Source organism: Pleurodeles waltl, chromosome 4_1, assembly GCF_031143425.1.
Source record: "Pleurodeles waltl isolate 20211129_DDA chromosome 4_1, aPleWal1.hap1.20221129, whole genome shotgun sequence".
In the NCBI taxonomy this organism is placed as follows: domain Eukaryota; kingdom Metazoa; phylum Chordata; class Amphibia; order Caudata; family Salamandridae; genus Pleurodeles; species Pleurodeles waltl.
The window spans coordinates 53,231,176-53,257,084 of NC_090442.1; the positions used below are offsets into that span (position 1 = coordinate 53,231,176).

Below are 25,909 nucleotides of genomic sequence, written 5' to 3' on the forward strand. Positions count from 1 at the left end.
TGCATTGGCCGGGAATCGAACCCGGGCCTCCCGCGTGACAGGCGAGAATTCTACCACTGAACCACCAATGCTTCACTTACATAGGCTGAGCAGAGAGCCCTGCCATAGACAGTAGTGATGAGGCCCATGCATTCGCATGGGACACCTATGAACAAAGTTTGCATGGCAAGCCTTGGACTGCCAAACGTTCACATGCTGATGGCAGGAATCAGATGCAGGAGACTGAAACTATGAATGTTTCTGCTTTTGCTAAGGACAGTGGTTTGGGGCCAGTGTTGTGCTTGACAGAGCACGACATCAGCCTGCTCTCTGGCTGCTCCCGGGAGAAGTGGCCGACAGAAAGCACCCTCCAGACCACCAGCAATCTTGTGTTTCACAACATGCCACTGTCACTGGACTTTCCTTCTGGGAAAGCCTAGTCACTGACCTGGCCAGATTCCCTGTCCTCCCCAAAATCCTGGGGAGAAACGGGCAGAGTTCTGCGCCCTGCGCCCTCTTTCGCGTCCCTAACGCGCTCCCAACGCGCCCTACAGCCCTGGTCGGGCACAGCCCTGGTCGGGCTCATACCACTGGGGCCTCTGCCGAGGAAGAGCCCCGGAAGCCTAGGGCCAGGCCTATTGCACAGGCATCTTAGACCAGGCCATTCCGGGATTGCTGTGTTTCACGTCCTGCCCTTCAACACTCCTGGGAGGGCTTTCCCTGAGAACCCTCATGTCTCTGCCCTCCCAGGAGGCTGTGGTTCTATGCAAAATAGGGGGTGCACCACGGGCCGTCCCCTTTCCTCTCTCTCGCCAATATCTTTCACCAAAGCTGAGCCCTGCAGGTAAATGTATCTATCCGGCTGAGGGGCCAGGGAGGGCCTTTGCCTGCAGTCTTACAAGCCAGAGTGCAGAGAAGGCAGCAACTCTGGGACCGGGACTCTGCTCAAAGACATATCTAACATGCCACAGTGGAGCTGAGATGGGCAAGACACGTGTCTCACAGGCTGGCAGCACACCAAGACAGTGGCAGGAAACTATGCTAACAAGGAAAGAGAAAAGTCACGTGTCTCGTGGCCTTCCCACCATTAGACAGTAGTCTGCGCAAGAAAACATCCAACAGTGACAGGACAACCAAGCAAATGACAAACGCCGTGCTGAATAAAGTCATCTTACATGACATTTCGTACAAAGGCCCAGATCATGGGGATGATCGCGCAGCAGAAGCAGCAAGTATCAGAGCCACCGAACCTGGGGTGAGTTACACGAGGAGAAAGGGCGACATGGGGACAGGGGCTATGGGCTCAGGGAACAGCTACCACAATGCAACCTCGGGTGTGGGGATGCCACTCATTGCGGGTACTGCCCTGGGATTTCCTTTTAGAAAGAATCGCTGGTTAAAGTGTAGAGCACAAAAAACCCAACTCCTCGATTACACTATTAGATAACATCCTTTAACTGCCCCACCCACCCTGTGTGAGTCTCACCCACTTCCCGCCTGCTCCCTCTAGTCTGAGAGTTGTATCTCCACAAAAAACACACAGTGGGGCTCAATGAGCTGCTCATGTCTGACATGGACACCTAAGCAGTGCTGGATTCACAACCTGAAAGCCTGCAAAGGAAAGTGTGCCCGGCAGAAGATAAGCTGCCTGGCAACTCAGAACCTTCTTCTAAGAGAAGTAAGACATGTCACAATGGAGTCTAAGCCTACCTGTCTTATGCCAGGACCTTAGAGCTGCAGGCAGGAGCACAAAGGTAAAAACATATATTGAGTCCCAACACGCTCACTGCGGTGGTTGGTCTTTGTGGCGCAATCGGTTAGCGCGTTCGGCTGTTAACCGAAAGGTTGGTGGTTCAAGCCCACCCAGGAACGTATGCTTTTGCCTACATCAAGTCCTGAATTAAAACACAGCTGTCTGGCTTTGCTCTTAGAGCTCTCGCTTTGCCTGCGTGACATGCTCTATCTCAACATTTCTATCTTCTCTCATCTCTTCACCTCTAGTCATTTCCACCAATAGGACTGGAAACAGGACATCAAGTCCTGAATTAAAACACAGCTGTCTGGCTTTGCTCTTAGAGCTCTCGCTTTGCCTGTGTGACATGCTCTATCTCAACATTTCTATCTTCTCTCATCTCTTCACCTCTAGTCATTTCCACCAATAGGACTGGAAACGGGACACCAAGCCTTCTACTTTAACCACAGGCGTACTGAGGGCCAATAAAAGGCACAGAAGCATTTCTTGATCCGGGGCTGAGAACTGCATGCGCAGGGACCTCGTGGCGCAACGGTAGCGCATCTGACTCCAGATCAGAAGGTTGCGTGTTCAAATCACGTCGGGGTCACTCTTTGACATTTTTTTCCCCACCAAGTCTATATCTCTGACTTCTAAAGCAAAGCCAAAAGAAGGGCGCTTTGCATTGGCCGGGAATCGAACCCGGGCCTCCCGCGTGGCAGGCGAGAATTCTACCACTGAACCACCAATGCTTCACTTACATAGGCTGAGCAGAGAGCCCTGCCGTAGACAGTAGTGATGAGGCCCATGCATTCGCATGGGACACCTATGAACAAAGTTTGCATGGCAAGCCTTGGACTGCCAAACGTTCACATGCTGATGGCAGGAATCAGATGCAGGAGACTGAAACTATGAATGTTTCTGCTTTTGCTAAGGACAGTGGTTTGGGGCCAGTGTTGTGCTTGACAGAGCACGACATCAGCCTGCTCTCTGGCTGCTCCCGGGAGAAGTGGCCGACAGAAAGCACCCTCCAGACCACCAGCAATCTTGTGTTTCACAACATGCCACTGTCACTGGACTTTCCTTCTGGGAAAGCCTAGTCACTGACCTGGCCAGATTCCCTGTCCTCCCCAAAATCCTGGGGAGAAACGGGCAGAGTTCTGCGCCCTGCGCCCTCTTTTGCGTCCCTAACGCGCTCCCAACGCGCCCTACAGCCCTGGTCGGGCACAGCCCTGGTCGGGCTCATACCACTGGGGCCTCTGCCGAGGAAGAGCCCCGGAAGCCTAGGGCCAGGCCTATTGCACAGGCATCTTAGACCAGGCCATTCGGGGATTGCTGTGTTTCACGTCCTGCCCTTCAACACTCCTGGGAGGGCTTTCCCTGAGAACCCTCATGTCTCTGCCCTCCCAGGAGGCTGTGGTTCTATGCAAAATAGGGGGTGCACCACGGGCCGTCCCCTTTCCTCTCTCTCGCCAATATCTTTCACCAAAGCTGAGCCCTGCAGGTAAATGTATCTATCTGGCTGAGGGGCCAGGGAGGGCCTTTGCCTGCAGTCTTACAAGCCAGAGTGCAGAGAAGGCAGCAACTCTGGGACCGGGACTCTGCTCAAAGACATATCTAACATGCCACAGTGGAGCTGAGATGGGCAAGACACGTGTCTCACAGGCTGGCAGCACACCAAGACAGTGGCAGGAAACTATGCTAACAAGGAAAGAGAAAAGTCACGTGTCTCGTGGCCTTCCCACCATTAGACAGTAGTCTGCGCAAGAAAACATCCAACAGTGACAGGACAACCAAGCAAATGACAAACGCCGTGCTGAATAAAGTCATCTTACATGACATTTCGTACAACGGCCCAGATCATGGGGATGATCACGCAGCAGAAGCAGCAAGTATCAGAGCCACTGAACCTGGGGTGAGTTACACGACGAGAAAGGGCGACATGGGGACAGGGGCTATGGGCTCAGGGAACAGCTACCACAATGCAACCTCGGGTGTGGGGATGCCACTCATTGCGGGTACTGCCCTGGGATTTCCTTTTAGAAAGAATCGCTGGTTAAAGTGTAGAGCACAAAAAACCCAACTCCTCGATTACACTATTAGATAACATCCTTTAACTGCCCCACCCACCCTGTGTGAGTCTCACCCATTTCCCGCCTGCTCCCTCTAGTCTGAGAGTTGTATCTCCACAAAAAACACACAGTGGGGCTCAATGAGCTGCTCATGTCTGACATGGACACCTAAGCAGTGCTGGATTCACAACCTGAAAGCCTGCAAAGGAAAGTGTGCCCGGCAGAAGATAAGCTGCCTGGCAACTCAGAACCTTCTTCTAAGAGAAGTAAGACATGTCACAATGGAGTCTAAGCCTACCTGTCTTATGCCAGGACCTTAGAGCTGCAGGCAGGAGCACATAGGTAAAAACATATATTGAGTCCCAACACGCTCACTGTGGTGGTTGGTCTCTGTGGCGCAATCGGTTAGCGCGTTTGGCTGTTAACTGAAAGGTTGGTGGCTCAAGCCCACCCAGGGACGTATGCTTTTGCCTACATCAAGTCCTGAATTAAAACACAGCTGTCTGGCTTTGCTCTTAGAGCTCTCGCTTTGCCTGCGTGACATGCTCTATCTCAACATTTCTATCTTCTCTCATCTCTTCACCTCTAGTCATTTCCACCAATAGGACTGGAAACGGGACATCAAGTCCTGAATTAAAACACAGCTGTCTGGCTTTGCTCTTAGAGCTCTCGCTTTGCCTGCGTGACATGCTCTATCTCAACATTTCTATCTTCTCTCATCTCTTCACCTCTAGTCATTTCCACCAATAGGACTGGAAACGGGACACCAAGCCTTCTACTTTAACCACAGGCGTACTGAGGGCCAATAAAAGGCACAGAAGCATTTCTTGATCCGGGGCTGAGAACTGCATGCACAGGGACCTCGTGGCGCAACGGTAGGGAGTCTAACTCCAGATCAGAAGGTTGCGTGTTCAAATCACGTCGGGGTCACTCTTTGACATTTTTTTCCCCACCAAGTCTATATCTCTGACTTCTAAAGCAAAGCCAAAAGAAGGGCGCTTTGCATTGGCCGGGAATCGAACCCGGGCCTCCCGCGTGGCAGGCGAGAATTCTACCACTGAACCACCAATGCTTCACTTACATAAGCTGAGCAGAGAGCCCTGCCGTAGACAGTAGTGATGAGGCCCATGCATTCGCATGGGACACCTATGAACAAAGTTTGCATGGCAAGCCTTGGACTGCCAAACGTTCACATGCTGATGGCAGGAATCAGATGCAGGAGACTGAAACTATGAATGTTTCTGCTTTTGCTAAGGACAGTGGTTTGGGGCCAGTGTTGTGCTTGACAGAGCACGACATCAGCCTGCTCTCTGGCTGCTCCCGGGAGAAGTGGCTGACAGAAAGCACCCTCCAGACCACCAGCAATCTTGTGTTTCACAACATGCCACTGTCACTGGACTTTCCTTCTGGGAAAGCCTAGTCACTGACCTGGCCAGATTCCCTGTCCTCCCCAAAATCCTGGGGAGAAACGGGCAGAGTTCTGCGCCCTGCGCCCTCTTTCGCGTCCCTGACGCGCTCCCAACGCGCCCTACAGCCCTGGTCGGGCTCATACCACGGGGCCTCTGCCGAGGAAGAGCCCCGGAAGCCTAGGGCCAGGCCTATTGCACAGGCATCTTAGACCAGGCCATTCCGGGATTGCTGTGTTTCACGTCCTGCCCTTCAACACTCCTGGGAGGGCTTTCCCTGAGAACCCTCATGTCTCTGCCCTCCCAGGAGGCTGTGGTTCTATGCAAAATAGGGGGTGCACCACGGGCCGTCCCCTTTCCTCTCTCTCGCCAATATCTTTCACCAAAGCTGAGCCCTGCAGGTAAATGTATCTATCTGGCTGAGGAGCCAGGGAGGGCCTTTGCCTGCAGTCTTACAAGCCAGAGTGCAGAGAAGGCAGCAGCTCTGGGACCGGGACTCTGCTCAAAGACATATCTAACATGCCACAGTGGAGCTGAGATGGGCAAGACACGTGTCTCACAGGCAGGCAGCACAACAAGACAGTGGCAGGAAACTATGCTAACAAGGAAAGAGAAAAGTCACGTGTCTCGTGGCCTTCCCACCATTAGACAGTAGCCTGCGCAAGAAAACATCCAACAGTGACAGGACAACCAAGCATATGACAAACGCTGTGCTGAATAAAGTCATCTTACATGACATTTCGTACAAAGGCCCAGATCATGGGGATGATCGCGCAGAAGCAGTAAGTATCAGAGCCACCGAACCTGAGGTGAGTTACACGAGGAGAAAGGGCGACATGGGGACAGGGGCTGGGGGCTCAGGGAACAGCTACCACAATGCAACCTCGGGTGTGGGGATGCCACTCATTGCGGGTACTGCCCTGGGATTTCCTTTTAGAAAGAATCGCTGGTTAAAGTGTAGAGCACAAAAAACCCAACTCCTCGATTACACTATTAGATAACATCCTTTAACTGCCCCACCCACCCTGTGTGAGTCTCACCCACTTCCCGCCTGCTCCCTCTAGTCTGAGAGTTGTATCTCCACAAAAAACACACAGTGGGGCTCAATGAGCTGCTCATGTCTGACATGGACACCTAAGCAGTGCTGGATTCACAACCTGAAAGCCTGCAAAGGAAAGTGTGCCCGGCAGAAGATAAGCTGCCTGGCAACTCAGAACCTTCTTCTAAGAGAAGTAAGACATGTCACAATGGAGTCTAAGCCTACCTGTCTTATGCCAGGACCTTAGAGCTGCAGGCAGGAGCACAAAGGTAAAAACATATATTGAGTCCCAACACGCTCACTGCGGTGGTTGGTCTTTGTGGCGCAATCGGTTAGCGCGTTCGGCTGTTAACCGAAAGGTTGGTGGTTCAAGCCCACCCAGGGACGTATGCTTTTGCCTACATCAAGTCCTGAATTAAAACACAGGTGTCTGGCTTTGCTCTTAGAGCTCTCGCTTTGCCTGCGTGACATCCTCTATCTCAACATTTCTATCTTCTCTCATCTCTTCACCTCTAGTCATTTCCACCAATAGGACTGGAAACAGGACATCAAGTCCTGAATTAAAACACAGCTGTCTGGCTTTGCTCTTAGAGCTCTCGCTTTGCCTGCGTGACATGCTCTATCTCAACATTTCTATCTTCTCTCATCTCTTCACCTCTAGTCATTTCCACCAATAGGACTGGAAACGGGACACCAAGCCTTCTACTTTAACCACAGGCGTACTGAGGGCCAATAAAAGGCACAGAAGCATTTCTTGATCCGGGGCTGAGAACTGCATGCACAGGGACCTCGTGGCGCAACGGTAGCGCGTCTGACTCCAGATCAGAAGGTTGTGTGTTCAAATCACGTCGGGGTCACTCTTTGACATTTTTTTCCCCACCAAGTCTATATCTCTGACTTCTAAAGCAAAGCCAAAAGAAGGGTGCTTTGCATTGGCCGGGAATCGAACCCGGGCCTCCCGCATGGCAGGCGAGAATTCTTCCACTGAACCACCAATGCTTCACTTACCTGGCCTGAGCAGAGAGCCCTGCCGTAGACAGTAGTGACGAGGCCCATGCATTCGCATGGGACACCTATGAACAAAGTTTGCATGGCAAGCCTTGGACTGCCAAACGTTCACATGCTGATGGCAGGAATCAGATGCAGGAGACTGAAACTATGAATGTTTCTGCTTTTGCTAAGGGCAGTGGTTTGGGGCCAGTGTTGTGCTTGACAGAGCACGACATCAGCCTGCTCTCTGGCTGCTCCCGGGAGAAGTGGCTGACAGAAAGCACCCTCCAGACCACCAGCAATCTTGTGTTTCACAACATGCCACTGTCACTGGACTTTCCTTCTGGGAAAGCCTAGTCACTGACCTGGCCAGATTCCCTGTCCTCCCCAAAATCCTGGGGAGAAACGGGCAGAGTTCTGCGCCCTGCGCCCTCTTTCGCGTCCCTAACGCGCTCCCAACGCGCCCTACAGCCCTGGTCGGGCACTGCGCTGGTCGGGCTCATACCACTGGGGCCTCTGCCGAGGAAGAGCCCCGGAAGCCTAGGGCCAGGCCTATTGCACAGGCATCTTAGACCAGGCCATTCCGGGATTGCTGTGTTTCACGTCCTGCCCTTCAACACTCCTGGGAGGGCTTTCCCTGAGAACCCTCATGTCTCTGCCCTCCCAGGAGGCTGTGGTTCTATGCAAAATAGGGGGTGCACCACGGGCCGTCCCCTTTCCTCTCTCTCGCCAATATCTTTCACCAAAGCTGAGCCCTGCAGGTAAATGTATCTATCTGGCTGAGGGGCCAGGGAGGGCCTTTGCCTGCAGTCTTACAAGCCAGAGTGCAGAGAAGGCAGCAACTCTGGGACCGGGACTCTGCTCAAAGACATATCTAACATGCCACAGTGGAGCTGAGATGGGCAAGACACGTGTCTCACAGGCTGGCAGCACACCAAGACAGTGGCAGGAAACTATGCTAACAAGGAAAGAGAAAAGTCACGTGTCTCGTGGCCTTCCCACCATTAGACAGTAGTCTGCGCAAGAAAACATCCAACAGTGACAGGACAACCAAGCAAATGACAAACGCCGTGCTGAATAAAGTCATCTTACATGACATTTCGTACAAAGGCCCAGATCATGGGGATGATCGCGCAGCAGAAGCAGCAAGTATCAGAGCCACCGAACCTGGGGTGAGTTACACGAGGAGAAAGGGCGACATGGGGACAGGGGCTATGGGCTCAGGGAACAGCTACCACAATGCAACCTCGGGTGTGGGGATGCCACTCATTGCGGGTACTGCCCTGGGATTTCCTTTTAGAAAGAATCGCTGGTTAAAGTGTAGAGCACAAAAAACCCAACTCCTCGATTACACTATTAGATAACATCCTTTAACTGCCCCACCCACCCTGTGTGAGTCTCACCCACTTCCCGCCTGCTCCCTCTAGTCTGAGAGTTGTATCTCCACAAAAAACACACAGTGGGGCTCAATGAGCTGCTCATGTCTGACATGGACACCTAAGCAGTGCTGGATTCACAACCTGAAAGCCTGCAAAGGAAAGTGTGCCCGGCAGAAGATAAGCTGCCTGGCAACTCAGAACCTTCTTCTAAGAGAAGTAAGACATGTCACAATGGAGTCTAAGCCTACCTGTCTTATGCCAGGACCTTAGAGCTGCAGGCAGGAGCACAAAGGTAAAAACATATATTGAGTCCCAACACGCTCACTGCGGTGGTTGGTCTTTGTGGCGCAATCGGTTAGCGCGTTCGGCTGTTAACCGAAAGGTTGGTGGTTCAAGCCCACCCAGGGACGTATGCTTTTGCCTACATCAAGTCCTGAATTAAAACACAGCTGTCTGGCTTTGCTCTTAGAGCTCTCGCTTTGCCTGCGTGACATGCTCTATCTCAACATTTCTATCTTCTCTCATCTCTTCACCTCTAGTCATTTCCACCAATAGGACTGGAAACAGGACATCAAGTCCTGAATTAAAACACAGCTGTCTGGCTTTGCTCTTAGAGCTCTCGCTTTGCCTGCGTGACATGCTCTATCTCAACATTTCTATCTTCTCTCATCTCTTCACCTCTAGTCATTTCCACCAATAGGACTGGAAACGGGACACCAAGCCTTCTACTTTAACCACAGGCGTACTGAGGGCCAATAAAAGGCACAGAAGCATTTCTTGATGCGGGGCTGAGAACTGCATGCGCAGGGACCTCGTGGCGCAACGGTAGCGCGTCTGACTCCAGATCAGAAGGTTACGTGTTCAAATCACGTCGGGGTCACTCTTTGACATTTTTTTCCACACCAAGTCTATATCTCTGACTTCTAAAGCAAAGCCAAAAGAAGGGCGCTTTGCATTGGCCGGGAATCGAACCCGGGCCTCCCGCGTGGCAGGCGAGAATTCTACCACTGAACCACCAATGCTTCACTTACATAGGCTTAGCAGAGAGCCCTGCCGTAGACAGTAGTGATGAGGCCCATGCATTCGCATGGGACACCTATGAACAAAGTTTGCATGGCAAGCCTTGGACTGCCAAACGTTCACATGCTGATGGCAGGAATCAGATGCAAGAGACTGAAACTATGAATGTTTCTGCTTTTGCTAAGGACAGTGGTTTGGGGCCAGTGTTGTGCTTGACAGAGCACGACATCAGCCTGCTCTCTGGCTGCTCCCGGGAGAAGTGGCCGACAGAAAGCACCCTCCAGACCACCAGCAATCTTGTGTTTCACAACATGCCACTGTCACTGGACTTTCCTTCTGGGAAAGCCTAGTCACTGACCTGGCCAGATTCCCTGTTCTCCCCAAAATCCTGGGGAGAAACGGGCAGAGTTCTGCGCCCTGCGCCCTCTTTCGCGTCCCTGACGCGCTCCCAACGCGCCCTACAGCCCTGGTCGGGCACAGCGCTGGTCGGGCTCATACCACTGGGGCCTCTGCCGAGGAAGAGCCCCGGAAGCCTAGGGCCAGGCCTATTGCACAGGCATCTTAGACCAGGCCATTTGGGGATTGCTGTGTTTCACGTCCTGCCCTTCAACACTCCTGGGAGGGCTTTCCCTGAGAACCCTCATGTCTCTGCCCTCCCAGGAGGCTGTGGTTCTATGCAAAATAGGGGGTGCACCACGGGCCGTCCCCTTTCCTCTCTCTCGCCAATATCTTTCACCAAAGCTGAGCCCTGCAGGTAAATGTATCTATCTGGCTGAGGGGCCAGGGAGGGCCTTTGCCTGCAGTCTTACAAGCCAGAGTGCAGAGAAGGCAGCAACTCTGGGACCGGGACTCTGCTCAAAGACATATCTAACATGCCACAGTGGAGCTGAGATGGGCAAGACACGTGTCTCACAGGCTGGCAGCACACCAAGACAGTGGCAGGAAACTATGCTAACAAGGAAAGAGAAAAGTCACGTGTCTCGTGGCCTTCCCACCATTAGACAGTAGTCTGCGCAAGAAAACATCCAACAGTGACAGGACAACCAAGCAAATGACAAACACCGTGCTGAATAAAGTCATCTTACATGACATTTCGTACAAAGGCCCAGATCATGGGGATGATCACGCAGCAGAAGCAGCAAGTATCAGAGCCACTGAACCTGGGGTGAGTTACACGACGAGAAAGGGCGACATGGGGACAGGGGCTATGGGCTCAGGGAACAGCTACCACAATGCAACCTCGGGTGTGGGGATGCCACTCATTGCGGGTACTGCCCTGGGATTTCCTTTTAGAAAGAATCGCTGGTTAAAGTGTAGAGCACAAAAAACCCAACTCCTCGATTACACTATTAGATAACATCCTTTAACTGCCCCACCCACCCTGTGTGAGTCTCACCCATTTCCCGCCTGCTCCCTCTAGTCTGAGAGTTGTATCTCCACAAAAAACACACAGTGGGGCTCAATGAGCTGCTCATGTCTGACATGGACACCTAAGCAGTGCTGGATTCACAACCTGAAAGCCTGCAAAGGAAAGTGTGCCCGGCAGAAGATAAGCTGCCTGGCAACTCAGAACCTTCTTCTAAGAGAAGTAAGACATGTCACAATGGAGTCTAAGCCTACCTGTCTTATGCCAGGACCTTAGAGCTGCAGGCAGGAGCACATAGGTAAAAACATATATTGAGTCCCAACACGCTCACTGTGGTGGTTGGTCTCTGTGGCGCAATCGGTTAGCGCGTTTGGCTGTTAACTGAAAGGTTGGTGGCTCAAGCCCACCCAGGGACGTATGCTTTTGCCTACATCAAGTCCTGAATTAAAACACAGCTGTCTGGCTTTGCTCTTAGAGCTCTCGCTTTGCCTGCGTGACATGCTCTATCTCAACATTTCTATCTTCTCTCATCTCTTCACCTCTAGTCATTTCCACCAATAGGACTGGAAACGGGACATCAAGTCCTGAATTAAAACACAGCTGTCTGGCTTTGCTCTTAGAGCTCTCGCTTTGCCTGCGTGACATGCTCTATCTCAACATTTCTATCTTCTCTCATCTCTTCACCTCTAGTCATTTCCACCAATAGGACTGGAAACGGGACACCAAGCCTTCTACTTTAACCACAGGCGTACTGAGGGCCAATAAAAGGCACAGAAGCATTTCTTGATCCGGGGCTGAGAACTGCATGCACAGGGACCTCGTGGCGCAACGGTAGGGAGTCTGACTCCAGATCAGAAGGTTGCGTGTTCAAATCACGTCGGGGTCACTCTTTGACATTTTTTTCCCCACCAAGTCTATATCTCTGACTTCTAAAGCAAAGCCAAAAGAAGGGCGCTTTGCATTGGCCGGGAATCGAACCCGGGCCTCCCGCGTGGCAGGCGAGAATTCTACCACTGAACCACCAATGCTTCACTTACATAAGCTGAGCAGAGAGCCCTGCCGTAGACAGTAGTGATGAGGCCCATGCATTCGCATGGGACACCTATGAACAAAGTTTGCATGGCAAGCCTTGGACTGCCAAACGTTCACATGCTGATGGCAGGAATCAGATGCAGGAGACTGAAACTATGAATGTTTCTGCTTTTGCTAAGGACAGTGGTTTGGGGCCAGTGTTGTGCTTGACAGAGCACGACATCAGCCTGCTCTCTGGCTGCTCCCGGGAGAAGTGGCTGACAGAAAGCACCCTCCAGACCACCAGCAATCTTGTGTTTCACAACATGCCACTGTCACTGGACTTTCCTTCTGGGAAAGCCTAGTCACTGACCTGGCCAGATTCCCTGTCCTCCCCAAAATCCTGGGGAGAAACGGGCAGAGTTCTGCGCCCTGCGCCCTCTTTCGCGTCCCTGACGCGCTCCCAACGCGCCCTACAGCCCTGGTCGGGCTCATACCACGGGGCCTCTGCCGAGGAAGAGCCCCGGAAGCCTAGGGCCAGGCCTATTGCACAGGCATCTTAGACCAGGCCATTCCGGGATTGCTGTGTTTCACGTCCTGCCCTTCAACACTCCTGGGAGGGCTTTCCCTGAGAACCCTCATGTCTCTGCCCTCCCAGGAGGCTGTGGTTCTATGCAAAATAGGGGGTGCACCACGGGCCGTCCCCTTTCCTCTCTCTCGCCAATATCTTTCACCAAAGCTGAGCCCTGCAGGTAAATGTATCTATCTGGCTGAGGAGCCAGGGAGGGCCTTTGCCTGCAGTCTTACAAGCCAGAGTGCAGAGAAGGCAGCAGCTCTGGGACCGGGACTCTGCTCAAAGACATATCTAACATGCCACAGTGGAGCTGAGATGGGCAAGACACGTGTCTCACAGGCAGGCAGCACAACAAGACAGTGGCAGGAAACTATGCTAACAAGGAAAGAGAAAAGTCACGTGTCTCGTGGCCTTCCCACCATTAGACAGTAGCCTGCGCAAGAAAACATCCAACAGTGACAGGACAACCAAGCAAATGACAAACGCTGTGCTGAATAAAGTCATCTTACATGACATTTCGTACAAAGGCCCAGATCATGGGGATGATCGCGCAGAAGCAGTAAGTATCAGAGCCACCGAACCTGAGGTGAGTTACACGAGGAGAAAGGGCGACATGGGGACAGGGGCTAGGGGCTCAGGGAACAGCTACCACAATGCAACCTCGGGTGTGGGGATGCCACTCATTGCGGGTACTGCCCTGGGATTTCCTTTTAGAAAGAATCGCTGGTTAAAGTGTAGAGCACAAAAAACCCAACTCCTCGATTACACTATTAGATAACATCCTTTAACTGCCCCACCCACCCTGTGTGAGTCTCACCCACTTCCCGCCTGCTCCCTCTAGTCTGAGAGTTGTATCTCCACAAAAAACACACAGTGGGGCTCAATGAGCTGCTCATGTCTGACATGGACACCTAAGCAGTGCTGGATTCACAACCTGAAAGCCTGCAAAGGAAAGTGTGCCCGGCAGAAGATAAGCTGCCTGGCAACTCAGAACCTTCTTCTAAGAGAAGTAAGACATGTCACAATGGAGTCTAAGCCTACCTGTCTTATGCCAGGACCTTAGAGCTGCAGGCAGGAGCACAAAGGTAAAAACATATATTGAGTCCCAACACGCTCACTGCGGTGGTTGGTCTTTGTGGCGCAATCGGTTAGCGCGTTCGGCTGTTAACCGAAAGGTTGGTGGTTCAAGCCCACCCAGGGACGTATTCTTTTGCCTACATCAAGTCCTGAATTAAAACACAGCTGTCTGGCTTTGCTCTTAGAGCTCTCGCTTTGCCTGCGTGACATGCTCTATCTCAACATTTCTATCTTCTCTCATCTCTTCACCTCTAGTCATTTCCACCAATAGGACTGGAAACAGGACATCAAGTCCTGAATTAAAACACAGCTGTCTGGCTTTGCTCTTAGAGCTCTCGCTTTGCCTGCGTGACATGCTCTATCTCAACATTTCTATCTTCTCTCATCTCTTCACCTCTAGTCATTTCCACCAATAGGACTGGAAACGGGACACCAAGCCTTCTACTTTAACCACAGGCGTACTGAGGGCCAATAAAAGGCACAGAAGCATTTCTTGATCCGGGGCTGAGAACTGCATGCACAGGGACCTCGTGGCGCAACGGTAGCGCGTCTGACTCCAGATCAGAAGGTTGTGTGTTCAAATCACGTCGGGGTCACTCTTTGACATTTTTTTCCCCACCAAGTCTATATCTCTGACTTCTAAAGCAAAGCCAAAAGAAGGGTGCTTTGCATTGGCCGGGAATCGAACCCGGGCCTCCCGCATGGCAGGCGAGAATTCTTCCACTGAACCACCAATGCTTCACTTACCTGGCCTGAGCAGAGAGCCCTGCCGTAGACAGTAGTGACGAGGCCCATGCATTCGCATGGGACACCTATGAACAAAGTTTGCATGGCAAGCCTTGGACTGCCAAACGTTCACATGCTGATGGCAGGAATCAGATGCAGGAGACTGAAACTATGAATGTTTCTGCTTTTGCTAAGGGCAGTGGTTTGGGGCCAGTGTTGTGCTTGACAGAGCACGACATCAGCCTGCTCTCTGGCTGCTCCCGGGAGAAGTGGCTGACAGAAAGCACCCTCCAGACCACCAGCAATCTTGTGTTTCACAACATGCCACTGTCACTGGACTTTCCTTCTGGGAAAGCCTAGTCACTGACCTGGCCAGATTCCCTGTCCTCCCCAAAATCCTGGGGAGAAACGGGCAGAGTTCTGCGCCCTGCGCCCTCTTTCGCGTACCTAACGCGCTCCCAACGCGCCCTACAGCCCTGGTCGGGCACAGCGCTGGTCGGGCTCATACCACTGGGGCCTCTGCCGAGGAAGAGCCCCGGAAGCCTAGGGCCAGGCCTATTGCACAGGCATCTTAGACCAGGCCATTCCGGGATTGCTGTGTTTCACGTCCTGCCCTTCAACACTCCTGGGAGGGCTTTCCCTGAGAACCCTCATGTCTCTGCCCTCCCAGGAGGCTGTGGTTCTATGCAAAATAGGGGGTGCACCACGGGCCGTCCCCTTTCCTCTCTCTCGCCAATATCTTTCACCAAAGCTGAGCCCTGCAGGTAAATGTATCTATCTGGCTGAGGGGCCAGGGAGGGCCTTTGCCTGCAGTCTTACAAGCCAGAGTGCAGAGAAGGCAGCAACTCTGGGACCGGGACTCTGCTCAAAGACATATCTAACATGCCACAGTGGAGCTGAGATGGGCAAGACACGTGTCTCACAGGCTGGCAGCACACCAAGACAGTGGCAGGAAACTATGCTAACAAGGAAAGAGAAAAGTCACGTGTCTCGTGGCCTTCCCACCATTAGACAGTAGTCTGCGCAAGAAAACATCCAACAGTGACAGGACAACCAAGCAAATGACAAACGCCGTGCTGAATAAAGTCATCTTACATGACATTTCGTACAAAGGCCCAGATCATGGGGATGATCGCGCAGCAGAAGCAGCAAGTATCAGAGCCACCGAACCTGGGGTGAGTTACACGAGGAGAAAGGGCGACATGGGGACAGGGGCTATGGGCTCAGGGAACAGCTACCACAATGCAACCTCGGGTGTGGGGATGCCACTCATTGCGGGTACTGCCCTGGGATTTCCTTTTAGAAAGAATCGCTGGTTAAAGTGTAGAGCACAAAAAACCCAACTCCTCGATTACACTATTAGATAACATCCTTTAACTGCCCCACCCACCCTGTGTGAGTCTCACCCACTTCCCGCCTGCTCCCTCTAGTCTGAGAGTTGTATCTCCACAAAAAACACACAGTGGGGCTCAATGAGCTGCTCATGTCTGACATGGACACCTAAGCAGTGCTGGATTCACAACCTGAAAGCCTGCAAAGGAAAGTGTGCCCGGCAGAAGATAAGCTGCCTGGCAACTCAGAACCTTCTTCTAAGAGAAGTAAGACATGTCACAATGGAGTCTAAGCCTACCTGTCTTATGCCAGGACCTTAGAGCTGCAGGCAGGAGCACAAAGGTAAAAACATATATTGAGTCCCAACACGCTCACTGCGGTGGTTGGTCTTTGTGGCGCAATCGGTTAGCGCGTTCGGCTGTTAACCGAAAGGTTGGTTGGTTCAAGCCCACCCAGGGACGTATGCTTTTGCCTACATCAAGTCCTGAATTAAAACACAGCTGTCTGGCTTTGCTCTTAGAGCTCTCGCTTTGCCTGCGTGACATGCTCTATCTCAACATTTCTATCTTCTCTCATCTCTTCACCTCTAGTCATTTCCACCAATAGGACTGGAAACAGGACATCAAGTCCTGAATTAAAACACAGCTGTCTGGCTTTGCTCTTAGAGCTCTCGCTTTGCCTGCGTGACATGCTCTATCTCAACATTTCTATCTTCTCTCATCTCTTCACCTCTAGTCATTTCCACCAATAGGACTGGAAACGGGACACCAAGCCTTCTACTTTAACCACAGGCGTACTGAGGGCCAATAAAAGGCACAGAAGCATTTCTTGATCCGGGGCTGAGAACTGCATGCGCAGGGACCTCGTGGCGCAACGGTAGTGCGTCTGACTCCAGATCAGAAGGTTGCGTGTTCAAATCACGTCGGGGTCACTCTTTGACATTTTTTTCCCCACCAAGTCTATATCTCTGACTTCTAAAGCAAAGCCAAAAGAAGGGCGCTTTGCATTGGCCGGGAATCGAACCCGGGCCTCCCGCGTGGCAGGCGAGAATTCTACCACTGAACCGCCAATGCTTCACTTACATAGGCTGAGCAGAGAGCCCTGCCGTAGACAGTAGTGATGAGGCCCATGCATTCGCATGGGACACCTATGAACAAAGTTTGCATGGCAAGCCTTGGACTGCCAAACGTTCACATGCTGATGGCAGGAATCAGATGCAGGAGACTGAAACTATGAATGTTTCTGCTTTTGCTAAGGACAGTGGTTTGGGGCCAGTGTTGTGCTTGACAGAGCACGACATCAGCCTGCTCTCTGGCTGCTCCCGGGAGAAGTGGCCGACAGAAAGCACCCTCCAGACCACCAGCAATCTTGTGTTTCACAACATGCCACTGTCACTGGACTTTCCTTCTGGGAAAGCCTAGTCACTGACCTGGCAAGATTCCCTGTCCTCCCCAAAATCCTGGGGAGAAACGGGCAGAGTTCTGCGCCCTGCGCCCTCTTTCGCGTCCCTAACGCGCTCCCAACGCGCCCTACAGCCCTGGTCGGGCACAGCGCTGGTCGGGCTCATACCACTGGGGCCTCTGCCGAGGAAGAGCCCCGGAAGCCTAGGGCCAGGCCTATTGCACAGGCATCTTAGACCAGGCCATTCGGGGATTGCTGTGTTTCACGTCCTGCCCTTCAACACTCCTGGGAGGGCTTTCCCTGAGAACCCTCATGTCTCTGCCCTCCCAGGAGGCTGTGGTTCTATGCAAAATAGGGGGTGCACCACGGGCCGTCCCCTTTCCTCTCTCTCGCCAATATCTTTCACCAAAGCTGAGCCCTGCAGGTAAATGTATCTATCTGGCTGAGGGGCCAGGGAGGGCCTTTGCCTGCAGTCTTACAAGCCAGAGTGCAGAGAAGGCAGCAACTCTGGGACCGGGACTCTGCTCAAAGACATATCTAACATGCCACAGTGGAGCTGAGATGGGCAAGACACGTGTCTCACAGGCTGGCAGCACACCAAGACAGTGGCAGGAAACTATGCTAACAAGGAAAGAGAAAAGTCACGTGTCTCGTGGCCTTCCCACCATTAGACAGTAGTCTGCGCAAGAAAACATCCAACAGTGACAGGACAACCAAGCAAATGACAAACGCCGTGCTGAATAAAGTCATCTTACATGACATTTCGTACAAAGGCCCAGATCATGGGGATGATCACGCAGCAGAAGCAGCAAGTATCAGAGCCACTGAACCTGGGGTGAGTTACACGACGAGAAAGGGCGACATGGGGACAGGGGCTATGGGCTCAGGGAACAGCTACCACAATGCAACCTCGGGTGTGGGGATGCCACTCATTGCGGGTACTGCCCTGGGATTTCCTTTTAGAAAGAATCGCTGGTTAAAGTGTAGAGCACAAAAAACCCAACTCCTCGATTACACTATTAGATAACATCCTTTAACTGCCCCACCCACCCTGTGTGAGTCTCACCCATTTCCCGCCTGCTCCCTCTAGTCTGAGAGTTGTATCTCCACAAAAAACACACAGTGGGGCTCAATGAGCTGCTCATGTCTGACATGGACACCTAAGCAGTGCTGGATTCACAACCTGAAAGCCTGCAAACGAAAGTGTGCCCGGCAGAAGATAAGCTGCCTGGCAACTCAGAACCTTCTTCTAAGAGAAGTAAGACATGTCACAATGGAGTCTAAGCCTACCTGTCTTATGCCAGGACCTTAGAGCTGCAGGCAGGAGCACATAGGTAAAAACATATATTGAGTCCCAACACGCTCACTGTGGTGGTTGGTCTCTGTGGCGCAATCGGTTAGCGCGTTTGGCTGTTAACTGAAAGGTTGGTGGCTCAAGCCCACCCAGGGACGTATGCTTTTGCCTACATCAAGTCCTGAATTAAAACACAGCTGTCTGGCTTTGCTCTTAGAGCTCTCGCTTTGCCTGCGTGACATGCTCTATCTCAACATTTCTATCTTCTCTCATCTCTTCACCTCTAGTCATTTCCACCAATAGGACTGGAAACGGGACATCAAGTCCTGAATTAAAACACAGCTGTCTGGCTTTGCTCTTAGAGCTCTCGCTTTGCCTGCGTGACATGCTCTATCTCAACATTTCTATCTTCTCTCATCTCTTCACCTCTAGTCATTTCCACCAATAGGACTGGAAACGGGACACCAAGCCTTCTACTTTAACCACAGGCGTACTGAGGGCCAATAAAAGGCACAGAAGCATTTCTTGATCCGGGGCTGAGAACTGCATGCACAGGGACCTCGTGGCGCAACGGTAGGGAGTCTGACTCCCGATCAGAAGGTTGCGTGTTCAAATCACTTCGGGGTCACTCTTTGACATTTTTTTCCCCACCAAGTCTATATCTCTGACTTCTATAGCAAAGCCAAAAGAAGGGCGCTTTGCATTGGCCGGGAATCGAACCCGGGCCTCCCGCGTGGCAGGCGAGAATTCTACCACTGAACCACCAATGCTTCACTTACATAAGCTGAGCAGAGAGCCCTGCAGTAGACAGTAGTGATGAGGCCCATGCATTCGCATGGGACACCTATGAACTCAGTTTGCATGGCAAGCCTTGGACTGCCAAACGTTCACATGCTGATGGCAGGAATCAGATGCAGGAGACTGAAACTATGAATGTTTCTGCTTTTGCTAAGGACAGTGGTTTGGGGCCAGTGTTGTGCTTGACAGAGCACGACATCAGCCTGCTCTCTGGCTGCTCCCGGGAGAAGTGGCTGACAGAAAGCACCCTCCAGACCACCAGCAATCTTGTGTTTCACAACATGCCACTGTCACTGGACTTTTCTTCTGGGAAAGCCTAGTCACTGACCTGGCCAGATTCCCTGTCCTCCCCAAAATCCTGGGGAGAAACGGGCAGAGTTCTGCGCCCTGCGCCCTCTTTCGCGTCCCTGACGCGCTCCCAACGCGCCCTACAGCCCTGGTCGGGCTCATACCACGGGGCCTCTGCCGAGGAAGAGCCCCGGAAGCCTAGGGCCAGGCCTATTGCACAGGCATCTTAGACCAGGCCATTCCGGGATTGCTGTGTTTCACGTCCTGCCCTTCAACACTCCTGGGAGGGCTTTCCCTGAGAACCCTCATGTCTCTGCCCTCCCAGGAGGCTGTGGTTCTATGCAAAATAGGGGGTGCACCACGGGCCGTCCCCTTTCCTCTCTCTCGCCAATATCTTTCACCAAAGCTGAGCCCTGCAGGTAAATGTATCTATCTGGCTGAGGAGCCAGGGAGGGCCTTTGCCTGCAGTCTTACAAGCCAGAGTGCAGAGAAGGCAGCAGCTCTGGGACCGGGACTCTGCTCAAAGACATATCTAACATGCCACAGTGGAGCTGAGATGGGCAAGACACGTGTCTCACAGGCAGGCAGCACAACAAGACAGTGGCAGGAAACTATGCTAACAAGGAAAGAGAAAAGTCATGTGTCTCGTGGCCTTCCCACCATTAGACAGTAGCCTGCGCAAGAAAACATCCAACAGTGACAGGACAACCAAGCAAATGACAAACGCTGTGCTGAATAAAGTCATCTTACATGACATTTCGTACAAAGGCCCAGATCATGGGGATGATCGCGCAGAAGCAGTAAGTATCAGAGCCACCGAACCTGAGGTGAGTTACACGAGGAGAAAGGGCGACATGGGGACAGGGGCTAGGGGCTCAGGGAACAGCTACCACAATGCAACCTCGGGTGTGGGGATGCCACTCATTGCGGGTACTGCCCTGGGATTTCCTTTTAGAAAAAATCGCTGGTTAAAGTGTAGAGCACAAAAAACCCAACTCCTCGATTACACTATTAGATAACATCCTTTAACTGCCCCACCCACCCTGTGTGAGTCTCACCCACTTCCCGCCTGCTCCCTCTAGTCTGAGAGTTGTATCTCCACAAAAAACACACAGTGGGGCTCAATGAGCTGCTCATGTCTGACATGGACACCTAAGCAGTGCTGGATTCACAACCTGAAAGCCTGCAAAGGAAAGTGTGCCCGGCAGAAGATAAGCTGCCTGGCAACTCAGAACCTTCTTCTAAGAGAAGTAAGACATGTCACAATGGAGTCTAAGCCTACCTGTCTTATGCCAGGACCTTAGAGCTGCAGACAGGAGCACAAAGGTAAAAACATATATTGAGTCCCAACACGCTCACTGTGGTGGTTGGTCTCTGTGGCGCAATCGGTTAGCGCGTTCGGCTGTTAACCGAAAGGTTGGTGGTTCAAGCCCACCCAGGGACGTATGCTTTTGCCTACATCAAGTCCTGAATTAAAACACAGCTGTCTGGCTTTGCTCTTAGAGCTCTCGCTTTGCCTGCGTGACATGCTCTATCTCAACATTTCTATCTTCTCTCATCTCTTCACCTCTAGTCATTTCCACCAATAGGACTGGAAACAGGACATCAAGTCCTGAATTAAAACACAGCTGTCTGGCTTTGCTCTTAGAGCTCTCGCTTTGCCTGCGTGACATGCTCTATCTCAACATTTCTATCTTCTCTCATCTCTTCACCTCTAGTCATTTCCACCAATAGGACTGGAAACGGGACACCAAGCCTTCTACTTTAACCACAGGCGTACTGAGGGCCAATAAAAGGCACAGAAGCATTTCTTGATCCGGGGCTGAGAACTGCATGCACAGGGACCTTGTGGCGCAACGGTAGCGCGTCTGACTCCAGATCAGAAGGTTGTGTGTTCAAATCACGTCGGGGTCACTCTTTGACATTTTTTTCCCCACCAAGTCTATATCTCTGACTTCTAAAGCAAAGCCAAAAGAAGGGTGCTTTGCATTGGCCGGGAATCGAACCCGGGCCTCCCGCATGGCAGGCGAGAATTCTTCCACTGAACCACCAATGCTTCACTTACCTGGCCTGAGCAGAGAGCCCTGCCGTAGACAGTAGTGACGAGGCCCATGCATTCGCATGGGACACCTATGAACAAAGTTTGCATGGCAAGCCTTGGACTGCCAAACGTTCACATGCTGATGGCAGGAATCAGATGCAGGAGACTGAAACTATGAATGTTTCTGCTTTTGCTAAGGGCAGTGGTTTGGGGCCAGTGTTGTGCTTGACAGAGCACGACATCAGCCTGCTCTCTGGCTGCTCCCGGGAGAAGTGGCTGACAGAAAGCACCCTCCAGACCACCAGCAATCTTGTGTTTCACAACATGCCACTGTCACTGGACTTTCCTTCTGGGAAAGCCTAGTCACTGACCTGGCCAGATTCCCTGTCCTCCCCAAAATCCTGGGGAGAAACGGGCAGAGTTCTGCGCCCTGCGCCCTCTTTCGCGTCCCTAACGCGCTCCCAACGCGCCCTACAGCCCTGGTCGGGCACAGCGCTGGTCGGGCTCATACCACTGGGGCCTCTGCCGAGGAAGAGCCCCGGAAGCCTAGGGCCAGGCCTATTGCACAGGCATCTTAGACCAGGCCATTCCGGGATTGCTGTGTTTCACGTCCTGCCCTTCAACACTCCTGGGAGGGCTTTCCCTGAGAACCCTCATGTCTCTGCCCTCCCAGGAGGCTGTGGTTCTATGCAAAATAGGGGGTGCACCACGGGCCGTCCCCTTTCCTCTCTCTCGCCAATATCTTTCACCAAAGCTGAGCCCTGCAGGTAAATGTATCTATCTGGCTGAGGGGCCAGGGAGGGCCTTTGCCTGCAGTCTTACAAGCCAGAGTGCAGAGAAGGCAGCAACTCTGGGACCGGGACTCTGCTCAAAGACATATCTAACATGCCACAGTGGAGCTGAGATGGGCAAGACACGTGTCTCACAGGCTGGCAGCACACCAAGACAGTGGCAGGAAACTATGCTAACAAGGAAAGAGAAAAGTCACGTGTCTCGTGGCCTTCCCACCATTAGACAGTAGTCTGCGCAAGAAAACATCCAACAGTGACAGGACAACCAAGCAAATGACAAACGCCGTGCTGAATAAAGTCATCTTACATGACATTTCGTACAAAGGCCCAGATCATGGGGATGATCGCGCAGCAGAAGCAGCAAGTATCAGAGCCACCGAACCTGGGGTGAGTTACACGAGGAGAAAGGGCGACATGGGGACAGGGGCTATGGGCTCAGGGAACAGCTACCACAATGCAACCTCGGGTGTGGGGATGCCACTCATTGCAGGTACTGCCCTGGGATTTCCTTTTCGAAAGAATCGCTGGTTAAAGTGTAGAGCACAAAAAACCCAACTCCTCGATTACACTATTAGATAACATCCTTTAACTGCCCCACCCACCCTGTGTGAGTCTCACCCACTTCCCGCCTGCTCCCTCTAGTCTGAGAGTTGTATCTCCACAAAAAACACACAGTGGGGCTCAATGAGCTGCTCATGTCTGACATGGACACCTAAGCAGTGCTGGATTCACAACCTGAAAGCCTGCAAAGGAAAGTGTGCCCGGCAGAAGATAAGCTGCCTGGCAACTCAGAACCTTCTTCTAAGAGAAGTAAGACATGTCACAATGGAGTCTAAGCCTACCTGTCTTATGCCAGGACCTTAGAGCTGCAGGCAGGAGCACAAAGGTAAAAACATATATTGAGTCCCAACACGCTCACTTCGGTGGTTGGTCTTTGTGGCGCAATCGGTTAGCACGTTCGGCTGTTAACCGAAAGGTTGGTGGTTCAAGCCCACCCAGGGATGTATGCTTTTGCCTACATCAAGTCCTGAATTAAAACACAGCTGTCTGGCTTTGCTCTTAGAGCTCTCGCTTTGCCTGCGTGACATGCTCTATCTCAACATTTCTATCTTCTCTCATCTCTTCACCTCTAGTCATTTCCACCAATAGGACTGGAAACGGGACATCAAGTCCTGAATTAAAACACAGCTGTCTGGCTTTGCTCTTAGAGCTCTCGCTTTGCCTGCGTGACATGCTCTATCTCAACATTTCTATCTTCTCTCATCTCTTCACCTCTAGTCATTTCCACCAATAGGACTGGAAACGGGACACCAAGCCTTCTACTTTAACCACAGGCGTACTGAGGGCCAATAAAAGGCACAGAAGCATTTCTTGATCCGGGGATGAGAACTGCATGCACAGGGACATCGTGGCGCAACGGTAGCGCGTCTGACTCCAGATCAGAAGGTTGTGTGTTCAAATCACGTCGGGGTCACTCTTTGACATTTTTTTCCCCACCAAGTCTATATCTCTGACTTCTAAAGCAAAGCCAAAACAAGGGCACTTTGCATTGGCCGGGAATCAAACCCGGGCCTCCCGCGTGGCAGGCGAGAATTCTACCACTGAACCACCAATGCTTCACTTACATAGCCTGAGCAGAGAGCCCTGCCGTAGACAGTAGTGACGAGGCCCATGTATTCGCATGGGACACCTATGAACAAAGTTTGCATGGCAAGCCTTGGACTGCCAAACGTTCACATGCTGATGGCAGGAATCAGATGCAGGAGACTGAAACTATGAATGTTTCTGCTTTTGCTAAGGACAGTGGTTTGGGGCCAGTGTTGTGCTTGACAGAGCACGACATCAGCCTGCTCTCTGGCTGCTCCCGGGAGAAGTGGCTGACAGAAAGCACCCTCCAGACCACCAGCAATCTTGTGTTTCACAACATGCCACTGTCAATGGACTTTCCTTCTGGGAAAGCCTAGTCACTGACCTGGCCAGATTCCCTGTCCTCCCCAAAATCCTGGGGAGAAACGGGCAGAGTTCTGCGCCCTCTTTCGCGTCCCTAACGCGCTCCCAACGCGCCCTACAGCCCTGGTCGGGCACAGCCCTGGTCGGGCTCATACCACTGGGGCCTCTGCCGAGGAAGAGCCCCGGAAGCCTAGGGCCAGGCCTATTGCACAGGCATCTTAGACCAGGCCATTCCGGGATTGCTGTGTTTCACGTCCTGCCCTTCAACACTCCTGGGAGGGCTTTCCCTGAGAACCCTCATGTCTCTGCCCTCCCAGGAGGCTGTGGTTCTATGCAAAATATGGGGTGCACCACGGGCCGTCCCCTTTCCTCTCTCTCGCCAATATCTTTCACCAAAGCTGAGCCCTGCAGGTAAATGTATCTATCTGGCTGAGGGGCCAGGGAGGGCCTTTGCCTGCAGTCTTACAAGCCAGAGTGCACAGAAGGCAGCAGCTCTGGGACCGGGACTCTGCTCAAAGACATATCTAACATGCCACAGTGGAGCTGAGATGGGCAAGACACGTGTCTCACAGGCTGGCAGCACACCAAGACAGTGGCAGGAAACTATGCTAACAAGGAAAGAGAAAAGTCACGTGTCTCGTGGCCTTCCCACCATTAGACAGTAGTCTTCGCAAGAAAACATCCAACAGTGACAGGACAACCAAGCAAATGACAAACGCCGTGCTGAATAAAGTCATCTTACATGACATTTCGTACAAAGGCCCAGATCATGGGGATGATCGCGCAGCAGAAGCAGCAAGTATCAGAGCCACTGAACCTGGGGTGAGTTACACGAGGAGAAAGGGCGACATGGGGACAGGGGCTATGGGCTCAGGGAACAGCTACCACAATGCAACCTCGGGTGTGGGGATGCCACTCATTGCGGGTACTGCCCTGGGATTTCCTTTTAGAAAGAATCGCTGGTTAAAGTGTAGTGCACAAAAAACCCAACTCCTCGATTACACTATTAGATAACATCCTTTAACTGCCCCACCCACCCTGTGTGAGTCTCACCCACTTCCCGCCTGCTCCCTCTAGTCTGAGAGTTGTATCTCCACAAAAAAACACACAGTGGGGCTCAATGAGCTGCTCATGTCTGACATGGACACCTAAGCAGTGCTGGATTCACAACCTGAAAGCCTGCAAAGGAAAGTGTGCCCGGCAGAAGATAAGCTGCCTGGCAACTCAGAACCTTCTTCTAAGAGAAGTAAGACATGTCACAATGAAGTCTAAGCCTACCTGTCTTATGCCAGGACCTTAGAGCTGCAGGCAGGAGCACATAGGTAAAAACATATATTGAGTCCCAACACGCTCACTGTAGTGGTTGGTCTCTGTGGCGCAATCGGTTAGCGCGTTTGGCTGTTAACTGAAAGGTTGGTGGCTCAAGCCCACCCAAGGACGTATGCTTTTGCCTACATCAAGTCCTGAATTAAAACACAGCTGTCTGGCTTTGCTCTTAGAGCTCTCGCTTTGCCTGCGTGACATGCTCTATCTCAACATTTCTATCTTCTCTCATCTCTTCACCTCTAGTCATTTCCACCAATAGGACTGGAAACGGGACATCAAGTCCTGAATTAAAACACAGCTGTCTGGCTTTGCTCTTA

At 52.1% G+C, this 25,909-nt stretch overlaps 8 non-coding genes across 8 annotated transcripts; 2 read left to right on the plus strand and 6 right to left on the minus strand.

Annotated features, from left to right (window-relative positions):
- TRNAD-GUC (transfer RNA aspartic acid (anticodon GUC)) lies at positions 1–71 on the minus strand. The gene has a single exon. It is a non-coding gene; the product is annotated as a tRNA-Asp (tRNA).
- A 2,321-nt stretch (positions 72–2,392) lies between these two features.
- TRNAG-GCC (transfer RNA glycine (anticodon GCC)) lies at positions 2,393–2,463 on the minus strand. The gene has a single exon. It is a non-coding gene; the product is annotated as a tRNA-Gly (tRNA).
- Positions 2,464–4,784: 2,321 nt separating this feature from the next.
- TRNAG-GCC (transfer RNA glycine (anticodon GCC)) lies at positions 4,785–4,855 on the minus strand. Its single transcript has one exon. It is a non-coding gene; the product is annotated as a tRNA-Gly (tRNA).
- A 4,550-nt stretch (positions 4,856–9,405) lies between these two features.
- On the plus strand, positions 9,406–9,477 carry TRNAW-CCA (transfer RNA tryptophan (anticodon CCA)). Its single transcript has one exon. It is a non-coding gene; the product is annotated as a tRNA-Trp (tRNA).
- Positions 9,478–9,548: 71 nt separating this feature from the next.
- Positions 9,549–9,619, minus strand: TRNAG-GCC (transfer RNA glycine (anticodon GCC)). Its single transcript has one exon. It is a non-coding gene; the product is annotated as a tRNA-Gly (tRNA).
- Positions 9,620–11,940: 2,321 nt separating this feature from the next.
- TRNAG-GCC (transfer RNA glycine (anticodon GCC)) lies at positions 11,941–12,011 on the minus strand. Its single transcript has one exon. It is a non-coding gene; the product is annotated as a tRNA-Gly (tRNA).
- A 7,086-nt stretch (positions 12,012–19,097) lies between these two features.
- TRNAG-GCC (transfer RNA glycine (anticodon GCC)) lies at positions 19,098–19,168 on the minus strand. Its single transcript has one exon. It is a non-coding gene; the product is annotated as a tRNA-Gly (tRNA).
- A 1,686-nt stretch (positions 19,169–20,854) lies between these two features.
- On the plus strand, positions 20,855–20,928 carry TRNAN-GUU (transfer RNA asparagine (anticodon GUU)). Its single transcript has one exon. It is a non-coding gene; the product is annotated as a tRNA-Asn (tRNA).
- Positions 20,929–25,909: the final 4,981 nt, after the last annotated feature.